The 23,371-nt window shown below is 54.3% G+C and overlaps 1 protein-coding gene and 1 pseudogene across 1 annotated transcript in view; one reads left to right on the top strand and one right to left on the bottom strand.

The window, feature by feature from the left end:
• Window positions 1-23,371, bottom strand: part of LOC144247620 (uncharacterized) — a 660,598-nt gene that overhangs the window by 86,044 nt on the left and 551,183 nt on the right. The gene's annotated exons all lie outside the window — the stretch shown is intronic.
• On the top strand, window positions 4,955-5,902 carry LOC144247641 (olfactory receptor 14J1-like; annotated as a pseudogene).

Raw genomic sequence — 23,371 nt, 5'->3', positions numbered from 1 at the left:
CTTCCCATGGAGATCACTGTGACACTGTGGGCACCTCATGGAACCAAGGGGATCATTGTGGCACCACTGGAGCCCATGGAACCAAGGGGCCATGGTGACACCGTGGGGCTTCATGGACCCAGAGACCATTATGACTCTGTGGGGCCTGATGGAACCATGGAGACCATTCTGACCCTTCAGGGCCCCGTGTCACCAAGGGGGCCTCACCTCAGGTCCTCCTGGAAGCAAGGGACCATTGGGACACTGTGGGGCCCCATGGAAGCGAGGGAACATGGAACAGGTCTGACTGGCTTGGCCTGCCAGGGGCCACCTGACTTGTCTGGGTGATCTTGGGATGTCAAGGGCTGCCTCTCATCAGCTCCTGGAGCACTGGGGATCTGTGCATTTCTTGCTATGGAAAAGAATTCTCCATCTTTTCAGATGCCCATAGCCAATACTGACATTCTGCCTAAAACATGCCCTATATTCAAGAGCATCTCTCAGAATAAAATCTGGCAGCTCTGGCTGCCCTTGTCCTCTGGTGGTCAGGCCTCTTCTGCCCCTAAAATAGTGGGGCTCTGTTCCTTCATTCCTATGGAAAAGAACTGGTCTTCATGTTCAGGAACCATGGCCAAAATTAGAATTGGCCACCGAGCCCGGCCAGGGTCATGGAACCGTCTGCAGGCCCCGGGATATATTGACCCTTCCACTGCTGCCATCCTCCCTCCAGTGAGAGAAAAGGACACAGGGCAGGCACACAGAAGAGCAACATGAAGACACCAAGGTAACTGAAGGGGAAGGTGAGTTCCAGATAGGAGGGATGAGGGGATGCCTTGATCTTGGGGCTGAAATCCTCTGCTAAAGCTATGGAGAAGGATGTCATTGATACATCAGACTCTCCTTTTCTCTATAAGGCATTGAAAAGTATGGGGAGATGACTAGTTCAGCAAAGGCCTCCATGCTAAAGTAAGCAAATGTTGCAGTAGCTGTGATCCCATGAGAAGTTTGAACAGCCAAAGAGTAGAGTGATGAGACCCTGTGCCCTCAGCGTGAGAAGATCTCCGTTCCCAGAGATGATTTCAGAAAGAGATGAAGGGAACTTTTGCTCTTAAACAGCTGATCTTTAAACTAATACACCATAAATTGATATGGCCCCTAAACACAGCTGTGGGAAAACTGTGAAAAAATGGCATGGACATAATGATTGCAGATCTTTCCAGGTAGCTGTTATTCATGGAAATGAAAAGCCATAAGATAAATGGTTTCTTGTGGAGAAGTCTCCATAACATTAAGAAGAGGAACTTCTCTCCCTAAGTGAACTGAAGAAAGACTATCCTAGACGTGGTAAACTGACTGAAAATTTTAGGTTTTGACTCTTTAAATGGTCACTAAGGAAGAAGTGGTTGCATGAAGAGGAGGAGAACTGTTCTGAAAGTTTTGTTCTGATCTTTATTACTCTTTCTTTTAGTTATTGTTAACAAACTTTTCTTTATCCTCTTAAAATTTTAGTCCACTTTGCCTTTCTCCTAATCCGATCTTAGAGCAGGAAATTCGTAAGTATATTCTAGTGAATGTACTGGTAATTAACCAGCACTGAACCAACCACACTAACTAATGCATTGACCGAGAAATCTCAAACTGGTGAACCAAAACATCTAAAGAAACTTCCTGATGAACTGCCCCAGACAAGAGAGAAATCAAGGCAGAGCCATGGTTTGTTAGGACTTGCTTGATCCTAAGGAGCCCCGTGGTGTATTTGGAGCTGAGCCCTGGAACCTCAGGGCCTGAGAGGAGATTGCACAAACCTTTCCCGGAGTCAGAGTCAGAGGAAACACCCAAAGTGTCACAAGGCATTAATGGGACCCACTGAGGTCCATCCCTAACACAGGCTCCTCATGGACTCCTTGGAGGAGAGAATTGGAGGCCAGGATGGCACAAAAAACTCTCAGAGACTCAGTGTGGAAAGGAGAATCCAAAGTACCTTAAAAACCTTGAGTATCTCAAAGTATTAATGAGCCCCCTGCGTGTCAGTATAATGCTCTCAAGGAACTCATTAAAGCAGATAATTGGAGGTCATGATTGCACAAACCTCTCACAGAGTCTGTATCAAAAGGGAATCACGAAATACCTTAAAATAACTGCAGTACCTTGAAAAATTAATGAGTCCCACTGAGTGTTGTTCATGACAAAGCCTCTCCAGGGACTAATTACAGCAGAATATTGGAGGCCATAATTGCAGAAACCTCTTAGAGACTCCAAGGCAAAAGCAAAAGCCAAAGTCCTTTGAAAAACCTGCAGTCCCTGGAAGCATGAAGGAGCCCCCAGAGCCATTCCTGACCAAGACTCCCCAGGGACTCCTTCCAGCAGATCCTTGAGGCCACTGGGATGTGGGCTAGGGAGGGATGCTGAGGGCAGGACCAGGGGCTGACAGTGCCCAGCCTGGCTGGGGCTGTGCCAGGAGGCCCCAGGGCCTCAGGACAAGGTGTCTCCTCACAGCCCTTGGTGGCACAGACCCTGCTGTGCCCCAGGGCACCAAGACTTGGCTTCTCTTTGTCCCCACCTGCCATCAGTGCCTCCAGTTCTCTGCTCTGCCTGGGGCCTGAGGACACTTTCTCAGTTGTGTCCCTCAGTGGGACCCATTAAAAGTCCAAGAAACTTTGGAGTTGGATTCTGACTTGGAGTTCTGAAGAGGTTTCTGCAGCTCCCTCTCAGGGCCTGATGTTCAGGGCCTGAGCACAAAGCCCCAGAGGGTCATTAAAGTCCTTGTGCTGTGTCTGTGCTGCTGAGCTGGGCCAGGCTCCTGGCACAGAGGGTGATCCTGGTAACCAAGCAGAGCTTCAAAAGCACATTTCTCTTGCTGAGCAGCTCTTCTGCCAGCCCAGCAGGGCTGGGGCACTGCCTGCAGCCAGCCCGGGTACAGCACAGAGGCACAGAGAGCTTCAATCAGTCAGGGCTGGGAAGGGGCTGAGAAGTGCCTGGGGCAGAATCACTGCCAGCCCTTGGCACAGGAACCTCTGGCTGCAGGACAATGCAGCTGCAGCTCCTGGAGAGATCTCCTAAAGCTGGAACATCCCAATGCCCACAGACCCTGTGAGTGCATTCTCTGCTCATCCCCTGTGCAGAGCAGCCAGGGGTGCCCAGGGCTGTCCTGCAGAGCAGGGTCCTGCAGCCCAGGGCGCTGTGCTGGGCCAGGGACTCTGCTGCCTGCCAGGGACAGCTCTCAGCCGGCCCTGGAGCTGCTCCCAGCGCTGGCCAGGAGCTGTGGGGGGAAGGAGCCACCCTGAGCAGGGCAGGTGCTGCTGCTGAGAGGGGTTGGCTGGGGCAGGGCTGCTCCAGGTCCAGACCAGCTCCAGAGGGCACTTCCCAAAGAAGGTAAGCCTGGGTTTGCTGTAAAGGTCAGGAGCTTTCCTGAGAGTGTTTTCAATTTTCTGCTTGGAGAAAGATGATGAAGTTGTGATGATGATAAAAATATTTTTGCTTTTTATATATTTTTCATATATTCATAGTTCTGTAAATTACTGTTACGTAGTTTTAAAATTATAATCCTTAACTAACTCTATTAAACTCTTAAATAACTCCTTTTAACTACTATTATATATTTAATGTATTTATGATCCTTAATTAACTCTAGTATGTTTCCTTACCTTCTCTTAGATTTTAGAACTATAACCTGTCTAAATACATTTTTCAAGTGCTATATAATCTTTTTATCAGAGAAAGAACCCACAAGAAGAGTATTTTGGGTTTTGAATGTGAGCGGTGATAAGAAAAACTGGGACAAAGAAGGCCCTGGACTTATTCCAGTGGGTTGAGCCAGGAGTGTGAAACTGGGTACTGAATCTCCCATTGGATGTTCCTGTCAAATATCCTAAATAATCAACATTAACAAATTGTTGAAATCAGGGGCTGGGTGTGCCTCATCCCCACTGGGACACCTGGAAGCTTCCAATAAAGGTCTGGTTTTAACTTCACTGTTCTAACACTGTTGCAAGGGTTCTTTTTTTCTCTTTTGATTATAGACAACAGGGGAATGAGAGAAGCAGAACAGGACTTGTAGTCCCAGAATCACAGAACATTCTGAGTTGAAAGGGACACACAGGATCATCAAAGGAATGTTTGAACATTTACAGAGACTCCAGAACTGTGACTTTGGGTGGTCAGTGTCTCTGCTGGGAGCCTCCCAAAGGGCCTTCAGCCACTCCTCAGCCCTGGGCAGCAGCAGCATCACCTCTGCAGGGCCCAGCAGGGCTCTCCTGAGCTGCCCTTGCCCAGCTGCACACAGAGCCTGCCCCAGCCAGGGCCCTGCACACAGGCAGGTTTCTGTAGGGCCGGGCCGAGGGCACACAGGGTGGGATGGGCTCTGTGAGCGCTGGCAGGGACAAGGCACCTCTCAGGAGGGGATGTCCAGTCCAGGGAGATGCTCAGGGAAGCAGAGGGGGCTGAGCAGAGCAGTGCTGGGGGAACAAGCCCATCCAGCCCCTCACTTTCCCTCAGCCACAGGGAATCCTTTGCCTCTCACATCTCTCAGTGGCAAACTCTGAGTGCAGCAGGAATGCTGGGGATTTCTGACCTAGAGAGCCAAGAATGATGTGTGGGTAGGAAAACAACTCCTAAAACCAACTCTTGCCCTCCTTTAGGTCTGGGAGTGCAGATGGTGTCAAGCCTTTCTTCAATAGGAGTGATTCCCCTGACAAATCCTGAATATCCAGCCTTGTCCCTCTGCCACAGGGCCACAAACCCAGGGCAGCAGGGCAGGGATGGCTCCTCCAGAGCCCCCACGCACAGGCCTGGCTGCTCCTGGCACACTCAGCCAGCACAGCTGGAGCTCAGGCAGGGACCTGGGTGAAGGTTTTCCCAGAGCAGGAACAAGGGTGTGTGAGTCCCAGCAGGACAGGCTGCAGGGAATGGCCCAGGTTTGGCTCCAAGCAGCCTCTCCTGACTTGTCCCTGTCCTTTCTCCATGAACAGGTGCCCATGTGCAGCCACAGCAAATGTCCAACAGCAGCTCCATCAGCCACTTCCTCCTGCTGGCACTGGCAGACACGCGGCAGCTGCAGCTCCTGCACTTCTGCCTCTTCCTGGGCATCTCCCTGGCTGCCCTCCTGGGCAACGGCCTCATCATCAGCGCCGTAGCCTGCGGCCACCACCTGCACACGCCCATGTTCTTCTTCCTGCTCAACCTGGCCCTCAGCGACCTGGGCTCCATCTGCACCACTGTCCCCAAAGCCATGCACAATTCCCTCTGGGACACCAGGAACATCTCCTACTCGGGATGTGCTGCACAGCTCTTTTTCTTTCTGTTCTGTGCAGTAACAGAGATTTCCCTCCTGACCATCATGTGCTACGACCGCTACGTGTCCATCTGCAAACCCCTGCACTACGGGACCCTCCTGGGCAGCAGAGCTTGTGCCCACATGGCAGCAGCTGCCTGGGCCAGTGGCTTTCTCTATTCACTGTTGCACACAGTCAATACATTTTCCCTGCCCCTGTGCCATGGCAATGCCCTGGGCCAGTTCTTCTGTGAAATCCCACAGATCCTCAATATCTCATGCTCAAATTCCTACCTATAGGAACTTGGACTCCTTGCTTTTAGTGCTGTTTTCTTATTTGGTTGTTTTGTGTTCATTGTTTTCTCCTATGTGCAGATCTTCAGGGCTGTGCTGAGGATCCCCTCTGAGCAGGGACGGCACAAAGCCTTTTCCACTTGCCTGCCTCACCTGGCTGTGGTCTCCTTGTTCTTTAGCACTGGCACAGTTGCCTACCTGAAGCCGCCCACCATCTCCTCCCCATCGCTGGATCTGGCCCTGTCAGTTCTGTACTCAGTGGTGCCTCCAGCCCTGAATCCCCTCATCTACAGCCTGAGGAACCAGGAACTCAAGGCTGCAGTGAGGAGACTGATGACTGGATGGTTTCAGAAGCATTAAACTGCTGGCAAATTTCTGTAAATCACATTAAATAAAAGTAATCTTTGATACTTCCTATTAATTTCATTATGGAGGTTATTTTCCACCTTGTTTTAGGTTTTTCAGTTTGTCCACAAAAAAGTATCATTTTTTGTGTCATTTCTCATTTTGTTTCTCTCTGTGAAACCTTCCCTGTGCCCACAGACATTTTCCATGAGTGGCTGCACTCTTAAAGGCTTTAAAAGAAACTGAAGTGTCTCCCAGCAGAGTTTTCTGCAGAGATGCCCTTTTGTTGCCTTCTCTGGAGCTGCAGCTGCAATGTCTGTGTGCAGAGCTGGGGCAGATCAGGGCTGGCACAGCAGCTGCGCCCAGGAGCAGCAGCACTTGGTGCTGCCAGGGCTGCTCCCGTGGCCCTGCCCCGCTGCCCTGGTGGCCCTGGTGTTGCTGCAGGGCCTGAGTGCTCTCGGGGCCGGGCACAGTCCTGGGGGTGGCAGTGCCGGGGCTGCAGCAGGGACAGGCCATGGGCACTGCTGGGGCAGCGCTGACGCCTCAGGCCAGGGCCTGGGGGCTCCAGGCTCCTTGCCCAGGCTCTCTCAAGAACACGGCCAGGCCAATGCTCACACAGAAAACCCCCGTGAGCAGCCCCAGGCTGGCCGTGAGCAGGCTGGGGGCAAACAGCACGGCTGGTGCTCTGCAAGGGCCCTGGGGGAGACGGGAAGGAGCAGCAGAGCAGGGGCTGATCCATCCCCAGTGTGCTGCACAGCCCAGGGCAGCGTCCCAGAGCGTCCTTATGGAGCTGCCAACAACATCCCCCCTCTGCAGCCCTGGCCTCTCCCCCAGCTCACAGAGGTGCCGCATCCTTGCAGGCACAGACACAGCAGCACTGGCTCAGCAGCCCCTGTTTGCATTGCACACAGCAGGTGGGAGCACCCCCATGCTGGTGCTGTGGGGACATGAACCTGAGGCAGCACAAACGCCATCAGCCCTTGGGGCCAGGAAGGGCTGGGGGACACCAGGGAAACCACTCAGCTTTGTCCTGGCCTCTGCAGTCAGCCAGAAAGTTTGTTCCCATCAGCTGGGAGTTTTCTGTCCCACTGCAGATGCTGCTGCTCAGAGCCAGGGCTGTCTGGCAGCTATCCCCAAACTGCCCTGAACATTTCCTTGGCTTCACCTTTGATTTCTTTACTCTTCCTGCCACAGATTTCTTCCTCTTGAACACCCCTGTTCCCTCCCCTGCACACAGCCCATCCCTGTTTGCCCTTTCCTCTCTGGCCCCACTCCCCATTGCAGTTCCTGACTTGGCACCATGGGAACGTCCCTTGGGGAGCAGGATCATCCCACAAGTGCTGCAGGAATTGTCTGCAGGCTCCTGCAGTGCCTGGTGCTGCTGCCTTGCCAGAGGCACCCCAGGCCAGGGGGGCACATCTGGGCTGCTGTGTCTGGCTGTGGGGCTCCCTGTTCTGGGCAGTGAGGAGGAGCTGCAGAGGCTCTGCAGGACTGACAGGATGGGCTTTGAGGCTGTGAGGAGAAGCTGAGGGACCTGGACTGGTAGAGCTTCTGAACAGGAGGCCCAGGGCTCCTCCTGCAACTGCTGCAAGGGTGGTTTCAGGGAATCACAGAATCCATAAGGTTGGAAAAGACCTTGGAGGTCATCAAGTCCAACCTGTGCCCTGACACTGTCTTGTCTCTTCTGAGCCTCCTCTTCACCAGGATCAACAACCCTGGCTCCCTCAGCCACTCCTCACAGGACTTGTGCTCCAGACCCCTCACCAACCTTCTTGCCCTTCTCTGCATACGGTCCAGCCTCTCCATAAATTGAAGAGGCTTCCTAAATTAGGGGTCCAGAACTGGACACAGCCCTCGTGGTGCTGCCCAACCACTGCCCAGCACAGGGCAAGAATCACTGCCCTGCTCCTGCTGGCCACACCATTCCTGATCCAGGCCAGGAGCCATTGGCCTTCTTGGCCACCTGGGCACTCTGCTGGCTCATGTCCAGCCTGCTGTCCATCAGTCCCTGCAGGTCCCTTTTTGCCTGGCTGCTGTCCAGCCACTCTGTCCCCAGCCTGTAGCACTGCAGGCGTTGTTGTGGCCAAAGTGCAAGACCCGGCACTTGGACTTGTTAAACCTCACCTTGTTGGATTTGGGCCCTGGATCCAGCCTGTGCAGGGCCCTCTGCAGAGCCCTCCCACCCTCCAGCAGATCCAGACTCCCAGCCAGCTTGGTGTCACCAGAGTTCCATGAGTCCCCAGAGTGTCCCAATGGTCTCCATGATTCCATGAGGCCTCCCAGTGTCACAATGTCCCTTTGGTTCCATGGGACCCCTTGGTGTCACAAAGTCCCTTGGATCCTTGGGCCCTGCAGTGTCACTATGTCACCGTGGTCCCCCAAGGCCCTGCAGTGTCACAGTGGATCCTTGGTTCCATGAGGTCTGGCAGGCAGCAATGCTCTCCTTGGTCCCACAGTGTCACAATGGCCTCTTGGTTCCAAGGGCCACCACAGTGTCAAGCATGTTTCCTGCATTCCGTGAGTTCCTGAGGGGCAGCACTGGCCCCTTGGTTCCCTGAGGTCACAATGGCCCCATCATGACATGAGGTCCTGCTCTGTCACAAAGCTCTGCATGGTTCCACAAGGCCCTTCAGGGTCACAGTGGCCTCTTGGTTCCATGAGGCCTCAGAGTGCCACAATGAATTCCTTGGTGCTGCAGTGTCCTGGAATCTGACACTTCCTAAATTGGGGACCCCAGAACTGGACCCAGCACTCGAGGTGCTGCCCAACCAGTGCCCAGCACAGGTGAAATAAGGATGAAAAATAAAAACCCCACAATTCCAATAAAGATTTGTAAGGAATGGTATGTTTATTTACAGCACTGGACACACTGGGGACTCATTGCCCTTCAATGGACATGCGCACCCCTGAGAAGTCCCAAACCTTTTTTATTACCCTTAATTAATTTCCATAGGCATAGAATTTCACAATAGGTTCATGCATATTCATTTTGATGATTTCATGTTGCACTTAGAGCTAGTTACACTTGTTTCTGTCAGAAAGTACAGAAAGAACTCCTGGGTCACTCTGCGTGGTCTGTTTAAAGGCCCAAGGAGTCTTTCTTATCTCTTTTTAGTGTGGAAATTTGCATTCTTTCTCTTTAGCTGGGGAAACTTTGCTTGTGCTGCAGTTACCAGACTAAACAGCATATTTCACTCATGTTAGCAAGCTCAAAGCAGCACATTTCACCGAAATCCAAATGGATTTCTACCCTGTTAAATTTTCACTCTGTCTCGCAGGGGAAGAATCACTGCCCTGGTCCTGCTGGCCACAACATTCCTGATCCATAGGAGTGCCAGGGGTTGGATGAGGGAAATGGGGGAGGTAGGGACAAAGTGTTATTGATTGTCAGCCATGAAGGATCATGATTTTCATATGTATTCAGATTGCATAACAAGGTGCTGGGGGTCAATATCAATTGGATATTGCTGATATCAAGATATAAATAGGAAAAGAAAAGTTAAAAGGCAAAACAATTCTCTCTGCATTGTTTTCAATATAGTCTATCCACTTTGAAGACACTTCTGAAATCTGGTCCTGTCCTGACTGGGCCAAGGGCTACAGCATGAGCCATCTCCTGCTTGATCTGGGTGAAAGCTTGTTGCTGCTCAGGGCCCCAGTGGAAATTGGTTTTTTTTGTGGGCGACCAGGTAGGGAGGGCTCAAAATCTGGCCATAATTGAGAATGTGCATTCTCCGAAAACCTATGGCACCTAGGAAAGCTTGTGTTTCCTTCTTGGTGCTGGGTAGAGACATCCCAGTGATCTTATTGATGACCTCAGTTGGAATCTGACTCTGTCCATCTCGCCACTTTACCCCAGGAACTGGATCTCTCAGGCAGGACCCTTGACTTTGCTCTTCTTGATGGTGAAGCTTCCAGCAGAATCTGGATGATCCTCTCTCCTTTCTCAAACACTTCCATTGCCGTGTTCCCCCACACAATGATGCTACTGATGTATTGCAGGTGTTCTGGAGCCTCACCCTTTTCCAGTGAAGCCTGGATCAGTCCATGGCAGATGGTGGGGCTGTGTTTCCACCCCTGGGACAGTCGGTTCCAGGTGTACTGCACACACCTCCAGGTGAAAGCAAACTGAGGCCTGCATTCTGCTGCCAGAGAAATGAAAAAAAACGCATTAGCAATGTCATCAGTGGCGTACCACTTTGCTGCCTTGGACTCCAGCTCGTGCTGGAGTTCCAGCATGTCCAGCACAGCAGCGCTCAGCAGTGGAGTCACTTCATTCAAGCCACAATAGTCCACAGTCAATCTCCATTCTCCATCAGACATGTGCACAGGCCAGATGGGGCTGTGGAAGGGTGAGTGGGCCTTATTGACCACCCCTTGGCTCTCCAGCTCACGGATCATTCTGTGGATGGGGATCACGGCATCCCAATTTGTTCAATACTGCCAGCCGTGCAGTGTCGAGGTGGCAATTGGCACTCGTTGCTCTTCCACCCTCAGGAGTCCTACTGCAGATGGGTTCTCTGACACTCCAGGCAAGGTGTTCAACAGCTTAATGTCCTCTGCCTCTGCAGCAGCTATGCCAAAAGCCCACCTGAGTCCCTTTGGGTCTCTGTAACATCTGTTCTGGAGGAAGTCTATGCCCAGAACACACGGAGCCTCTGGGCCGGTCACAATGGATGTTTCTGCCGCTCCTTCCCAGCCAGGCTCACCTCGGCTCCCAACAGGGTCAATTGCTGCGATCCCCCCGTCACCCCGGCAATGGAAACAGGTTCTGCCCCCACGTGTCCCGATGGCATTGGGGTACAGTGTGCACCAGTATCAGCTAAGGCTTTATATTTCTGTGGCACTGATGTGCCAGGCCATCGGATCCACACCATCCAGAAGATCCAGTTTTCCAATGCTTCTCCCTGGCTAGAGACAGGGCCCCTCTAACCCTGGTTATTGTTTCTTTCCTAGGCATACATGGTAGAGGTATTTTAAAGGTGATCTGACAAATCACTTTACTGGAATTCCCTCGGTCAGTGCTTCCCTCCTTGAGCTGACACACCCACGGTGCCAGGACAGAAATGGGTTTCCCATCCCACCTTCCCATGTCTTCCCCATGGTCACGCAGAAAGAACTCCAGGCCAGCCCGTGGGGCATACCCTCTCTCTCTAGCTGGGGAATGTTGGGCTCTGACTTTGGGGCCTGTGACTCGCACTGGGGCAATATGGGAACTGTTCCTCCTCACCTCCTCCCTCATCTCCCTCATCTCCTCTTTGAGTTCCTTGCCCACAGCAGAGACATGAGCCTGCACTGGGCCATGGATCATACTCTCACAATTTCTCAGCTTCTGGAAGCAGAGCCCACTGTCTCTCGGCTGTTATCACCATTAATCGTGGCAATGAAGGTGGTGTACTGAGATGGCCCCAGCCTTGCCAGACTCCACAGCATTTGCCCTGTGCCCCTGACCTTGTCGGGCTCATTATCATGCTGTCCATCCCTCCCAAAGAGTACCTCCAATGCTGCCACTTCCCTCAGCTGTTGGTTCCTTCCTCAAGGGTTTTCCATCACGTTCTGTGCTGGTGCTCCTGCATTCTCACCCTGTGGACAAACCTCTCTCTGGCACTCATTAAAATCCACTCCCAGAGGGAAAGGGACCCTGGCTCCCTTACAAAAATCTGATTCATACCTGAGTCCTGGGTCAAGGGTCCCAAATTCCTTGCCTCACCACTATCCAGCTGGACACCTGTACCCATGAGGTCTCAGACTTGAAGCAGTCAGGTTGTGTAAGCCTCACGTCTCCGTCGTACAATGTCCTTGTGCAGGTTACGGAGACTTTTGTACATCAGGGACTCGGTGATGATCGCAACCTTTGGTTCCCCTGTGGGTTGTAAGGGCCTTCCCTTATCTGGGTGCTCTGATTCCATCTTAGACCTCCTTGTTTCTACAGGGGCGACTGCTGCTGGCTGTGGCTGCCTTTGTGGCTCAGCTGGAACCTGGACAGTTGTAACATCTGTGGGTTCCACTGCTGCCCCATCAGACTCTCCTTTTTCGAGGCAGGGGGAGGGCTTCTCACCAGCTGGGGAAATGCACTCCTTCAGTATCTCCTGCATCTCCCTCAGCAGACCCCCACCCAGTCTGGGTGGTTCATATCTGGGGTGGCTGTGGGGCAGGGTCAGGCTCTGGGGCAGCAGCATCCCTGGTCTCTGGGGCCCTGTCAGGTTCTGGGCTGGGTGTCAGGGTGGTTAACCAGGTTAATCTTCCCTTGTCTCTCAGTGCCAAATAGAACAGGGCTAACAGCAACACAGCCCCTGTATGATATCATTGGTATTTGGAGTGGATCTGAGCCCTTCACAAACTGGTGGGGCAGACCCAAAGAGATGGTTAAAGGCTTGGGAGAAAATTTCCCCCGGTGTCATTTCCTCACAGTAGGTGCCACTATTAAAGTAACCCCAAAAGCACACAGTTAGTGTGTGACAGCTGTGAATCCATGTGCCTGCTTCCCAGAGGAAGTTAAAGATCCATGAATTCTTCCCCTTATTCACCCATAAAACAAACAGGAGAACAGCCACAGCAGCCTTGGCTGTAGGAGCCGTGTTTAGATCAGGGCCTGCAAATGGAGAAATGCAGCCACGGTTCCGTGCCACCCAAACCAGGGCAGGCTGGAGCACAGGGTGCCGCTGAACGAGGTTTCTGTAGCAGCACACAAAAATTGGATTACTCAAGAACTGTTATTCCCTTTTTTGTTCCTGTGCCCTCGAGCTGCACATTGGGTGCCAAAATCTGTCTTGGTTCGCAAAGACAGGAGTCTGCTAAGGAAGGCAGGAGCCTCCCCTGAAATGGGGAAAAAAAATGTAGACCCCCTCCCTCTGAATTGCTATAAATTTGAAGTTAAGGGGGCTCTCAGGCAAAAATATGGGAGCAGGAATAATAGTTCTTTATTAGGGAAGAAAACTAAAAGATAAAATAAACAATGCAGTGAACCAACCTCAAAGAGACAGCAATTGAATACATCTTGCCTTGCAATCTAGGACAACAACTTATTCAGCAGGAATCACATCCATTTACCACATGCCCCTTATCCCCCAGATATTGCCCACCTGGGACTGACATCCAAAACATTTTTAAAAAATTATGCATTTTTTTCATAATTAAAATTTACTTAAATTTTAATTAAAGGAATTATATCAATTAATTTTATCTTAATAACAATTAAAATTTTACTTGGTTATGCATAAAACCATTATTCAATATTTTATTATTTCATTTTAATGCTTATATATAAAAAATCTCTGTATGTGTTTTGCAACCAAAAACTTATTGGTCATTGGTTCTAAGTAAGACAATTCTCTTCATTAATTCATTGACCACAATTGGCTATAGATTTTGCCCTCTTTATTCCAATTTTCTTTATTTTTATTATTTTTATCATCATTTTTATCATTTTCACAGACAGGGTAAAAGCGGCCACTTTGGGGCCCACGGAGACATTTCTGGGCACATTTGGGGCAGTTTTGTGTCTGGGGAGGGAATTCAGAGAGAACTTGAGGGTCTGGGGGACCCCTGGGGGAGCCGGGCGGGCGCTTGGAGGGACACTCAGGGATCCTGAGGGGCAGTTCGGGGTCCGGGGGAGCACTCGGGGGAGCTTGGGGAGATTTAACCGGGTTCCTCAGGGCGCAGGGCGCGGCAGGAATTTTAGGCGCGGAACTGTGTTCTGAGGGGCTCTAGGGCCGCGGGGGATGAGAGGAGAGGAATTCCCAGAAGTGGCTGTACCGGGCACCTGTGGGGCTGGGAGCACTCAGGGGATCCGAGGACGCTTTTGGGGGGTCCCGAATGGGCGCTGAGGGCACTTGGGGGTCCCGGAGGGTCTGGGGGGCACTGATGGGACAGATGGGGGCGGTACCGGGGTTCTGTGGAACGCGGGGCATGACGGGCGTTGTAGTCCCGGCCCCAATGGGGCTCTATTGGGCTGTGGTGCATGATGGGAGATGTAGGCAAAAGAAAAGATGGCGCTGACTCTAGGCACCGCCCCCAGAGCTATGATCCCTGGTACTGATTGGTTGGGAGCTGTGATGGGCGGGAGCCTCGACCAATGGGAGGTGGTGGGAGCGGGACCAGCCCATTCAACCCCTCCAGTCCCTCCCAGCACAGCCCAGTTTATCCCCAGTACAGCCCAGTACAGCCCCACTGCCCCTCCAATCCCTCCCAGCAAAGCCCAGTTCATCCCCAGTACAGCCCCAGTGCCCCTCCAGTCCCTCCCAGCACAGCCCAGTTCATCCCCAGTACAACCCAGTGCAGCCCCAGTGCCCCTCCAGGCCCTCCCAGTAGAGCCCACTCCCTCCCAATACACCTGAGTCATTCCCAGACCCTCCCAGTTCCTCCCAATGTCATCCACAATATGCCCCAGTGTTGCCCAGTCTTCCCCACAATGTCCCTAGTTTGTCCCAGTATCCCCCAGTTTCACTCCCAGTATGTCCCAGTGTGTCCCAGTGTACCCCCATAGTCCATCCCAGCCCACCCAGATTCCCCCTCAGTGTTCCTCATGTTCCCAGGCTGTCCCAGACCCCAACAGTTTCACTCCCATTATATCCGAGTGTACCCCACAGCATTCCCAGTGTTCCCCAGTATGTCCCAGTCCTCCCCAGTGTTTCCAAGGACAGTTTAATTTCTCAGGGCTGCCGTGGCAGCCAAACCCAGCAGTGGGGTCAGTGCAGTGCCCATGGCCACAGCCCCTTGCAGTGCCCAGTGCAGCTGGGGCTGATGATCCACCCTCACAGCTGGCCCAGGGCAGGTCTGGAGTGGTTTTGGTGGCACCTTGGGCTGGCACACACCTGAGGAGGGTGACTGTTTTCATGGGGAAACTCAGGGGTTTTAGATTACTCCAAACATAGAAAAAGGGAAAGCCCCTCTTAGGCTGGGTGCAGCCAGCTCTGCGAGCACAGCAGGTCCCAGGTGAGTGAGGACAGACAAGATGGGCTAGGGCAATGTGGAGCAAGGTTGTCCACGCTGGGCCAGAGCTCAGGGCACAGCTTCTCTGAGCAGGCCAGAGCTCCTGTGGGGAGACCCTGGCTCAATATCAATCACAGAATGCTGCAATCACCTCCGATCTAAAGAGAAATGTAATAATTCCTTTAAAACAGGAATGTGTATTTCTTACAAGCACTTTGCAATCTTTCTCCACAACTGGAATAGGAAAACTTTATTGACCCTCTCAGGGCTTTGGTGTTGTTTGCATCAGACTCAGTCCCTGAGAGTGTCTTCAAAAAACTTCTCAAGAACTCAAAGTTAAATTAAAACTCCAAAGTTTCTTGAAGTCTTAATGGGTCCCACTGAGGGACAGGACTGAGAAAGTTTCCCCAGGTTCCCGTCAGAGCAGAACACTGGAGGCAGAGATGACAGCTGGGGACAAGCAAGGGAAAGGTGTCTCTGGTGCTGAGCAAACCTGGATGTGTTTCAGGAATGCAAAGGGCCCAGGCCTGAGCCCCAGCCCCTGGCAAGGCAGATCCTGTCCCTCCCTCATTGCTCAGGGCTCTTCCCGGGATGGGCACTGGCATGTGGGGATGTGCAGTGCCAAGGGCAGGACCATGGGGCGGCCCCTGCCAGGCTGCTGAGCAGGGACAAGGAGGCACTGAGGCCCCAGGGCTGCAAGGGTCACTTGTCCCCTGGTGGCCTCAGGCCCAGGGCCAGCAGCCATGGCCAAAGGGCTGCACAGGTTGGCTCTGTCAGGGCCTTGCAGCTGCTGCACATCCCTGAGCCCTCTGCAGCCCAGGCTGTCCCACGGTGTCCCTACCCTGCACCTCTGTCCCTCCAGGCTGTCGTCACCCCCGGCTGCCCCACCTCGCTGGCCCTTCCTTTGCTGGCAGCTCTGCCTCCTGCTGCCCCTGCCTGGCCACACAAAGCCTTGGGCTGCTCCAGGCTCCTGCTGGGGACGTGTTGCACCACAGCCCTGCCCTGGGAGGGAAATTCCTCTCCTCATGTGTCCAGTCTGTCCTTCCCCAGCTGCATTTGGGGCATAATTTTTCTCTCTGGCTGTTTCCCACTATGGAGAAAAGCTCCACCATTTTGGAATCCACCCTTCAAGCCCTGCCAGGCCACTCCTGATCTGTCCTCAGTCTCTTCACAACTGAGCCCAGGCACATCAGCCTCCATACATGGGTTATGTTCCTGAGGCCTGCAAAACCCAGCTCGGGAGATCTCTGGGCCTTTTCCAAGGTGTTTGCAAAGGAAAACATTCTGCTCATACCACCAGAGGCCAAGGCCAGGCAGAACTGTCTGTCCTGGCAGCTTTTGTCTGGGAGCAATCCTAGGATAGATGGAATTTTGGCGGCCACATTCCAGTTCCTGCCATGGCCCCGGGACAAGAGGGTCAGTTCTTTTCTGCAGGAAGGAAGGCACAGAGCCCCAGTGCTTCTGAGGCAACTGAGATGTGACCATCAGAGGCCAAGGCCAGCCAGAGCTGGCAGGTTTTTTTCTGGCAGATACCCTTGCATACAGGAAATTTTTGAGGGGAAGTACCAATTTTGTCCATGGGTGTCGAAAAAGAGGGACAGTTCTTTTCCACAGCAAGGAAAGCACGAAGCCCCAGTGGTTCATGGGCAGATGAGAAGCAGTCCTTGACATTCCAAGATCGGCCAGACCTGTCAGGTGGCCCCTGGGAGGCCAAGCCTGCCAGACCTGTTCCCTGTTCCCCTCATTCCATGGAGCCCCACAGTGTCCCAATGGTCCCTTGTTTCCAGGAGGCCCTGAGGTGTCACAATGCCCCCTTGGTGACACGAGGCCCTGAAGGGTCACAATGGTCTCCATGGTTCCACAAGGCCTCACAGATTCATGGTGGTCTCTGGGTTCCATGGAGCTCCGCGGTGTCACCATGGCCCCAAAGTCCCAATGGACTCCATGGTTCTACCAGGTCCTCACCGTGCCACCATGGTCTCCACAGGAAGGGAACAACCCAGCCCCAGTGCTGCAGGGGCAGATGAGCCACAGCCACCAGAGGCCAAGGGCACCCAGATCAGATGGTGCTCGCAGATTTTGTCCTTGGATATAGGGAATTTTAGAGGTGGACCCCCAGTTTCAGACCTGGCTGCCTGGAGGTGAAGGACGGTTCTTTTCCATAGGAAGGCAAGCACGGAACACTGGTGTTTCAGGGGCAGATGAAAGATAACCATCAGAGGCCAAGGGCAGCCAGACCTCTCCATTGTGGTATTTTTTTCTCTGAAAGCAACCCTTGGATATAAGGAATCTGGGAGGTGGAACCCCAATTTCGGCCATTTCTGCATTGTTAAGAAGGATGGTTCTTTTCCATAGGAAGGAAAGCCCAGAGCCCCAGTGTTGCAGGGGCAGAAGCAGAGAGAGAAGGCTCCTGGGAGGCCGGGCCATTCAGACCTGTTTGTCCTGGCAGCTTTTGTCACTGAGAAATCCTTGGACCTAGGGAATTCTGGAGGAGGATTCCAAACTTTGGCCATGGGCATCTGGTCGAGATGGATGGTTTTTCCCATAGGAAAGAGAAGTGTGGAGCCCAGGTGTTTTGAAGGAGATGAGAGGTGGTCACCATAGGCCAAGAGAGCCAGACCTGTCTCTCCTGGCACCTTTCATCTGGGGGAAATCCTTGGATATTCAGAATTTTGAAGGTGGAATCTCAGTTTTGGCCATGGGCACCTGGGCAGGAAGAAGAGTTCTTTTCATCATAAAGGAAGGCACAAAACCCCAGTGTTTCAAAGGCAGATAAGGATCAGCTCTTTGGAGACCAAGGCCAGCCAGACTTGTCTCTCCTGGAAGCTTTCACCTGGGAGAAATCCCTGGATATAGGGAATCCTGGAGGCGGATTCCCAACTTTGGCCATGGGTGCCTGGATGTGAAAGGTGCTTTTTTCCCATAAGAAAGAAAAGCACAGGGTCCCAGTGTTTCACAGGAAGATGAGAGATGGCCCCTGGGCGGCCAAGCCAGCCAGGTCTGTCTGTCCTGGCAGGTTTCATCTGGGAACAATCTTTGCATAGAAGCAAACTAAGAAGAGGAATCCAAATTTTGGCCATGGGCACCTGGAAGAGAAGGACAGTTCTTTTCACAGGAAGGAGAGCACCGAGCCCCAGTGCTCCAGGGGCAGATGAGCAGCAGCCCTGGACATGCCAAGGTCAGCTGGACCTGTCAGGTGGCCCCCAGGTGGCCCAGCCAGCAGGCCTTGATGCCTTGAGAGGCCACCTAGAGCAGAGGCTGGACAGTGTTACAGGACTAAAGTGGGGATTTATTAAAAAGGCCTTCAAAGGATTCACTTGGGCAGTACAAGGGCATGGCTGAGAGTACACCCAGGATGGACGCCAGGTCACGCGTTTTCACACTTTTGTAAGATTTGGTTCATTTCCATATTGGGGTTAATTGTCCAATTATACCTTCAGGTTATGCAGCCCCACCCTCCCAGTCTGCTCTCCTCAATTCGCTGGTGTTTTCAATTTTTGGGCCTGAAGCTGCAGCGGTGTCTATGGTTCTCGGGCAGGAAAAGGATTGTTTTGTCTGACTACACTGTAAAAGAACTTGCTGACACTCTGCATGAAGTTCAGAGTTACAGACTGATACAGCACAGAATTGGGAAAATATGGAAGCTAAAACTTAAGGCATCAGCCTGTCCCATGTTCCCTTGCTTCCATGGGGACACACAGTGTTAAAATGGCTCCTCCATGACACTCTGGGCTCCACAGTGTCACCCTGGGCCCTTGGATCCATGGGAGCTTCCCAATGGTCCCCTCTGATTCCACAAGGTCCCCACAGTGTCACAACTGATCCATGGCTCGATGAGGTTCCCCAGTGTCACCACGGTGTCCTTGGACCTGCCTTGTCCCAACTCACCCATCGTCCCATGAGGTTCCCCGGTGTCACCAGGGTGTCCTTGGACCTGCCTTGTCACAACTGACCCATGGCTCCATGAGGCTCCATGAGGTTCCCCAGTGTCACCGTGGTCGCTGTCAGAGGCTGGATGAGATCAATGTCCCCAGACACCTTGGGCTGAGCTGTCAATCAGTCACTCTGCTGGGACAGCACTCACCCAGCTCTGAACACCTGAGATATCAGAAGTCCCAGCTGGGGGGAGGCCCACAAAGGCCCAGGGGCTTAAAACCAAGGAGCACAAGGTCAGCCCCTGGTATGGACTCTGCCTTCTCCTGGGGTTTGTGTCATGCCCACACTGGAGCCCCAGGAGCTGGGAGCCACATGTGTGTCGTTCTGTGGAGCTTCTGTCTTCCTGTCTCTCTCTCTTTCCTCTCCTTCTAATGCTCTTTATATGGAACATTTTTGGGTACCTGAACAACTTCAGTGTTTAGGGGTTTCCAGGCTAAATGGGCTGAGTGAATGAAGTTACTGCTATGACAAGTAGTTTAAGTTGGATTGGATTTGTATTAAACGCTTTTCCAAAGTTCCTTGTTCTTTTGTACTTTGCCAGTAAAATTTGGGGGGTCCCGAATGGGCGCTGAGGGCACTTGGGGGTCCCGGAGGGTCTGGGGGACACTGATGGGACAGATGGGGGCGGTACCGGGGGGGGGGGGGTCTGTGGAGCGCGGGGCATGACGGGCGTTGTAGTCCCGGCTTCAATGGGGCTCTACGGGGGCGCAGAGCATGACGGGAGTTGTAGACAAAAGAAAAGATGGCGCAGGCCTCAGGCCCCGCCCCCAAAGCCATGATCCATGTCCCTGATTGGTTGGGGCCGTGATGGGCGGGAGCCTCGGCCAATGAGAGGCAGTGCGGGTGGGAACAGCCATTCAACCCCTCCAGTCCCTCCCAGTACAGCCCAGTTCATCCCCAGCACAGCCCAGTACAGCCCCAGTGCCCCTCCAGTCCCTCCCAGTACAGCCCGGTTTATCCCCAGCACAGCCCAGTACAACCCCAGTTCCCCTCCAGTCCCTCCCAGTACAGCCCAGTCCCTCCCAATACACCTGAGTTCATCCCCAGGCCCTCCCAGTTTCCCCCAGTTCCATCCATATCCCGCTCCAGTGTCCCCCAGCCTTCCCCACACTGTTCCCGCCCATTGCGGGGCAGCGGCGCAGACGGAATGTCCTGCGGCCCAAACCTCCTGCTCCTGCCACACAGCGCCAGCCTTCTCCCCCTCCTCCTCTCCCAGCACGGCACAAATTGCAGCTCGGAGGAGGCTTCCCCAGAGAGGGCTCCGGCTCCTGTCTCAGCCCGAGTGTCGCTGCAGAGGAACAGGGCATCCTTCAGGCACTTCCACAAGCTCAGGGTTCCCATTTCATGGCGAATCTGGGATGCCAGGGAGAACGCCGGGGCATGGCCGGCCCGGGGCGCTCGGGCGGCGCTCGGGGCCGCTCCTGGCCCGGGCCGAGCGCTGACAGCCGCGTCCCGCCCGCAGGGAAGGCGCAGGAGGCCCGGCAGGAGCGGCCCCGGCGGGGTTCGCTGCTGGGCAGCGGCGGCTGCGGCGGCGGCTGCGCGGCCACGCGGCTCTCGGACGGCGCCCGGGGAGCGGCGGGGCCGGCGGCGGGCGCGGAGGAGGGGAAGGAGGAGGAGGAGGAGGGAGAGAAGGAGAAGGAGGAGAAGGATGGGGCTGTGCGGGGCAGGCGGCGAGCTCAGCCCGCTGCTGCCCTCGGCTCGCAGGTGGCCATCAAAAGGGTGCCAGGGAACCGCGTCCGGCGCCGGGGCGAGCTGGTGATGAGCCGGGCCAGCGGCAGAAGCCGGGCCGTGCCGGGCGGGGCTGAGCCGGGGCCCGGCAGGGTGGGAGCTGCCAGGACGCCTGGAGGGAGAGCGGGCGTGGGGCCAGCGCAGGGCGCAGAGCATCCCGGGCTGGCTGAGGGGTTCCCGACCCCCGGCACGGCATCAGCCCCACTGACGGCATCGTGCTCCTCCCGCAGCCCCACGGCACCAGCGCAGCCCTGGAGATCGTGCTGCTGGACAAGGTCTCCTCTGGCTGTGCTGGTGTCATTCAGCTCCTGGAGTGGCTTCAGCTCCCCGACAGCTTTGTGCTGGTGCTGGAGCATCCGGAGCGGTGCCAGGACCTGTCGGGTTTCCTGGCGGAGCGGGGGTTCCTCCCGGAGGAGGAGGCGCGGGGGCTGCTCCTCCAGGTGCTGGAGGCTGCAGCATCCCCCTGATGAACTGTGTCTGTGTTCCACAGGAACCCTGTCCTACAGCCCACCAGAGGGGATCCACCAGCAATGCTACCACGGCGAGGCAGCGACGATCTGCTCCCTGGACCTTCTGCTGCACCACCTGGTCATGGGGAAGCACCCGTTCAGGAGGGGCCAGGAGATATCTGGGGGCAGATCTTGTTCCCAGGATGGCTCTCTCAAGGTGGATCCTCATCTCTGGGCAGAGGGGCAAAGCCAGGGCTGGGAGACAGCAGCAGCTCATGGGCGTCCTGCTCTGGCAGCTGCTGAGGAGGTGGCACATGTCCTGCTCTCCTGCTCTCCTCCAAAGAGAGAATCCATGGGGAAGTTTAGGCCCAGCTCTGGGCACACCCAGCATGGCCTGGGAGTTGGGGGGCAACTTCTCCAACTGAATGGTGATTGCTGGTTTCTCTCCCCAGAGTGCTAGGATGTCATTAAGAGGGGTTTGTCCATGCAGCCCTTGAACAGGTCATCCTTAGAAGAGCTTTTCCGTGATCCTTGGGTGCAGGGTGTTCCTCTGCCCTAGAAGGTGGGAGAGATCCATGTGCACAGTGGGATCCAGGAGCCTGGCACGTAACAGCTCCACACATCTCTTGGCACTCAGTGGCAAAGCCAAGCAGACAGGATTTGTCCTGCCTGTAGCTCTGAGCAGGGGTCAGCAGAAGGGAACACGCAGCTCTTGGGCTGGAGCTGAGCTGGAGACCTGGTGTGGCAAGCACTGGGGCCCACCATCCCCCTGGTTTTGCCTGCCATGGTTCATGGATGGCTGTGGCCCTGGGCAGAGCCATGACAGCCTGGTCTGGCCCAGGGAAGGAGAAAAAGCCCCTGGAGAAGCTGTCCCAGGTGGGGCTGCTGCTGCTGGGGGCAGTGAAGATGATGTCAAGGATGACAACCTCTTGCTCCACCTGGTCTCTGGCAGGCTGGAGATGGTGGACTTTGATTCTGACACCTTCTCCAAAGCCAGGTTCCACAGGGAGTTTGCAGATGAGTCCACACGCAGGGGGATGCTCCCAGATTTGGGCATTGCACAGCCTGGTTGGGAACCAAAGGTTCCCCCTTTGCTGGGGCAGATGCAGCTGATCCTTCAGTCTTCTGCCAGGCTGCTTTTGGAAGGGCTGGGGACATGGGCTGGGGTGGGTATGAAATGGGAGTGGGCTCCTGGCCCTGCCAACAGCCCCCAGCACCCACCGTGCCCCGGGCTGGGGCTGGGCTGGGGCAGCCAGCCCGACACAAACAAACCCCCATGGTGGGAGCAGAGGTGGGACTCCAGACCCTGTGCAGGGGCTGCTTTCCTTTGCAGGCAAAGGAGGGCTTGGGCTGTTCCACTGCCCTTGTTTGCTTTGGGATCACCATGGGGGCAGTGCAGGGGAAGGGAGAAAGCCTGGGATTCCCTCACCCATGGTGGGTTTTTCCCTGGCATGCAGGGGTTGGGCCTTCCTTAAGGCCCTGACAGAGGTAAGATCTTTGACCTTTTTTCTTGTTCCCATTTTTGTCTGTAACCTATTTTCCATAATTTGATGTTTGTCTTTCTAGAGGAAGTGTTCCAGGTGGGGCCCAGTCTGGATCAGGACGTGCTTGGGAGCAGCTGTGGCATGGTTGGGCCGTGCCCTTGGAGAAGGCTGAGGGCATCGTTTGGGAGCAGCTTTTCATCCAGCAGGGGCTGGCGTGAGGTGGGTCCTGTCTGCTGGGGATGGTGGGATCAGAGCTCTGGGGAGATGGCAGCGAGCACAGGAGCGTCCTGCTCTGGGCAGCTGCTGAGGGCTGGAGGTGCCGTGGCCGGCTGCAGGCTGGGCACATGTCCTGCCCTCCTGCTCTGCTCCCAAAGGCAGCAGTGATGGGCAGCTCTGGGCACAGCTCTGGCACAGCCAACATGGCCTGGGCACCGCGGGTGGCTGGGACAAGGGGACAGGAGCCTTCAGCTGACTGGGCTTTCTGGTTTCTCTCCTTGCAGCCGGGCTCTGCGGGTGCTGAGGCTGCTCTGGGCTCTGCCAGGGCCCTGCTGGAGCTCAGCATGGGGCTGCAATCAGCCAAAGGAGAAATGGGGTGCCCTGCAGCACAGACTGGCTTGAGCATTTGAGCAATACAGCTCAAGAAAACATGCAGCCACCCAAAAAATAAACTTGTTCAATAACTTCTGAAATGAAATCAATCTGGGATGACCCCAAATGACTTTTTGCAGCTTGCTCAAGCAGTAGCTCAGCCCTTCTCTGAACTGTTCTCTCCCCCACCTGCCTTTTACTTCCCAGTTGCTCCTTCTTTTTCCCTAGTGAGTTCCCAGCCTATTCCAGTCTCCATCACACTGTTGCATTCCTTGGTGCCCCTCACCATGAGGAAGGCTGAGCCCCAGGCTTAGGGACTCATCCTGTCACTGGCTGAGGAGCAGCAATGTCTCAGAGGTCTGGTGGGA

Source organism: Lonchura striata, chromosome 29, assembly GCF_046129695.1.
Source record: "Lonchura striata isolate bLonStr1 chromosome 29, bLonStr1.mat, whole genome shotgun sequence".
NCBI lineage: Eukaryota > Metazoa > Chordata > Aves > Passeriformes > Estrildidae > Lonchura > Lonchura striata.
This window is presented reverse-complemented; position numbering and strand designations above follow the sequence as displayed.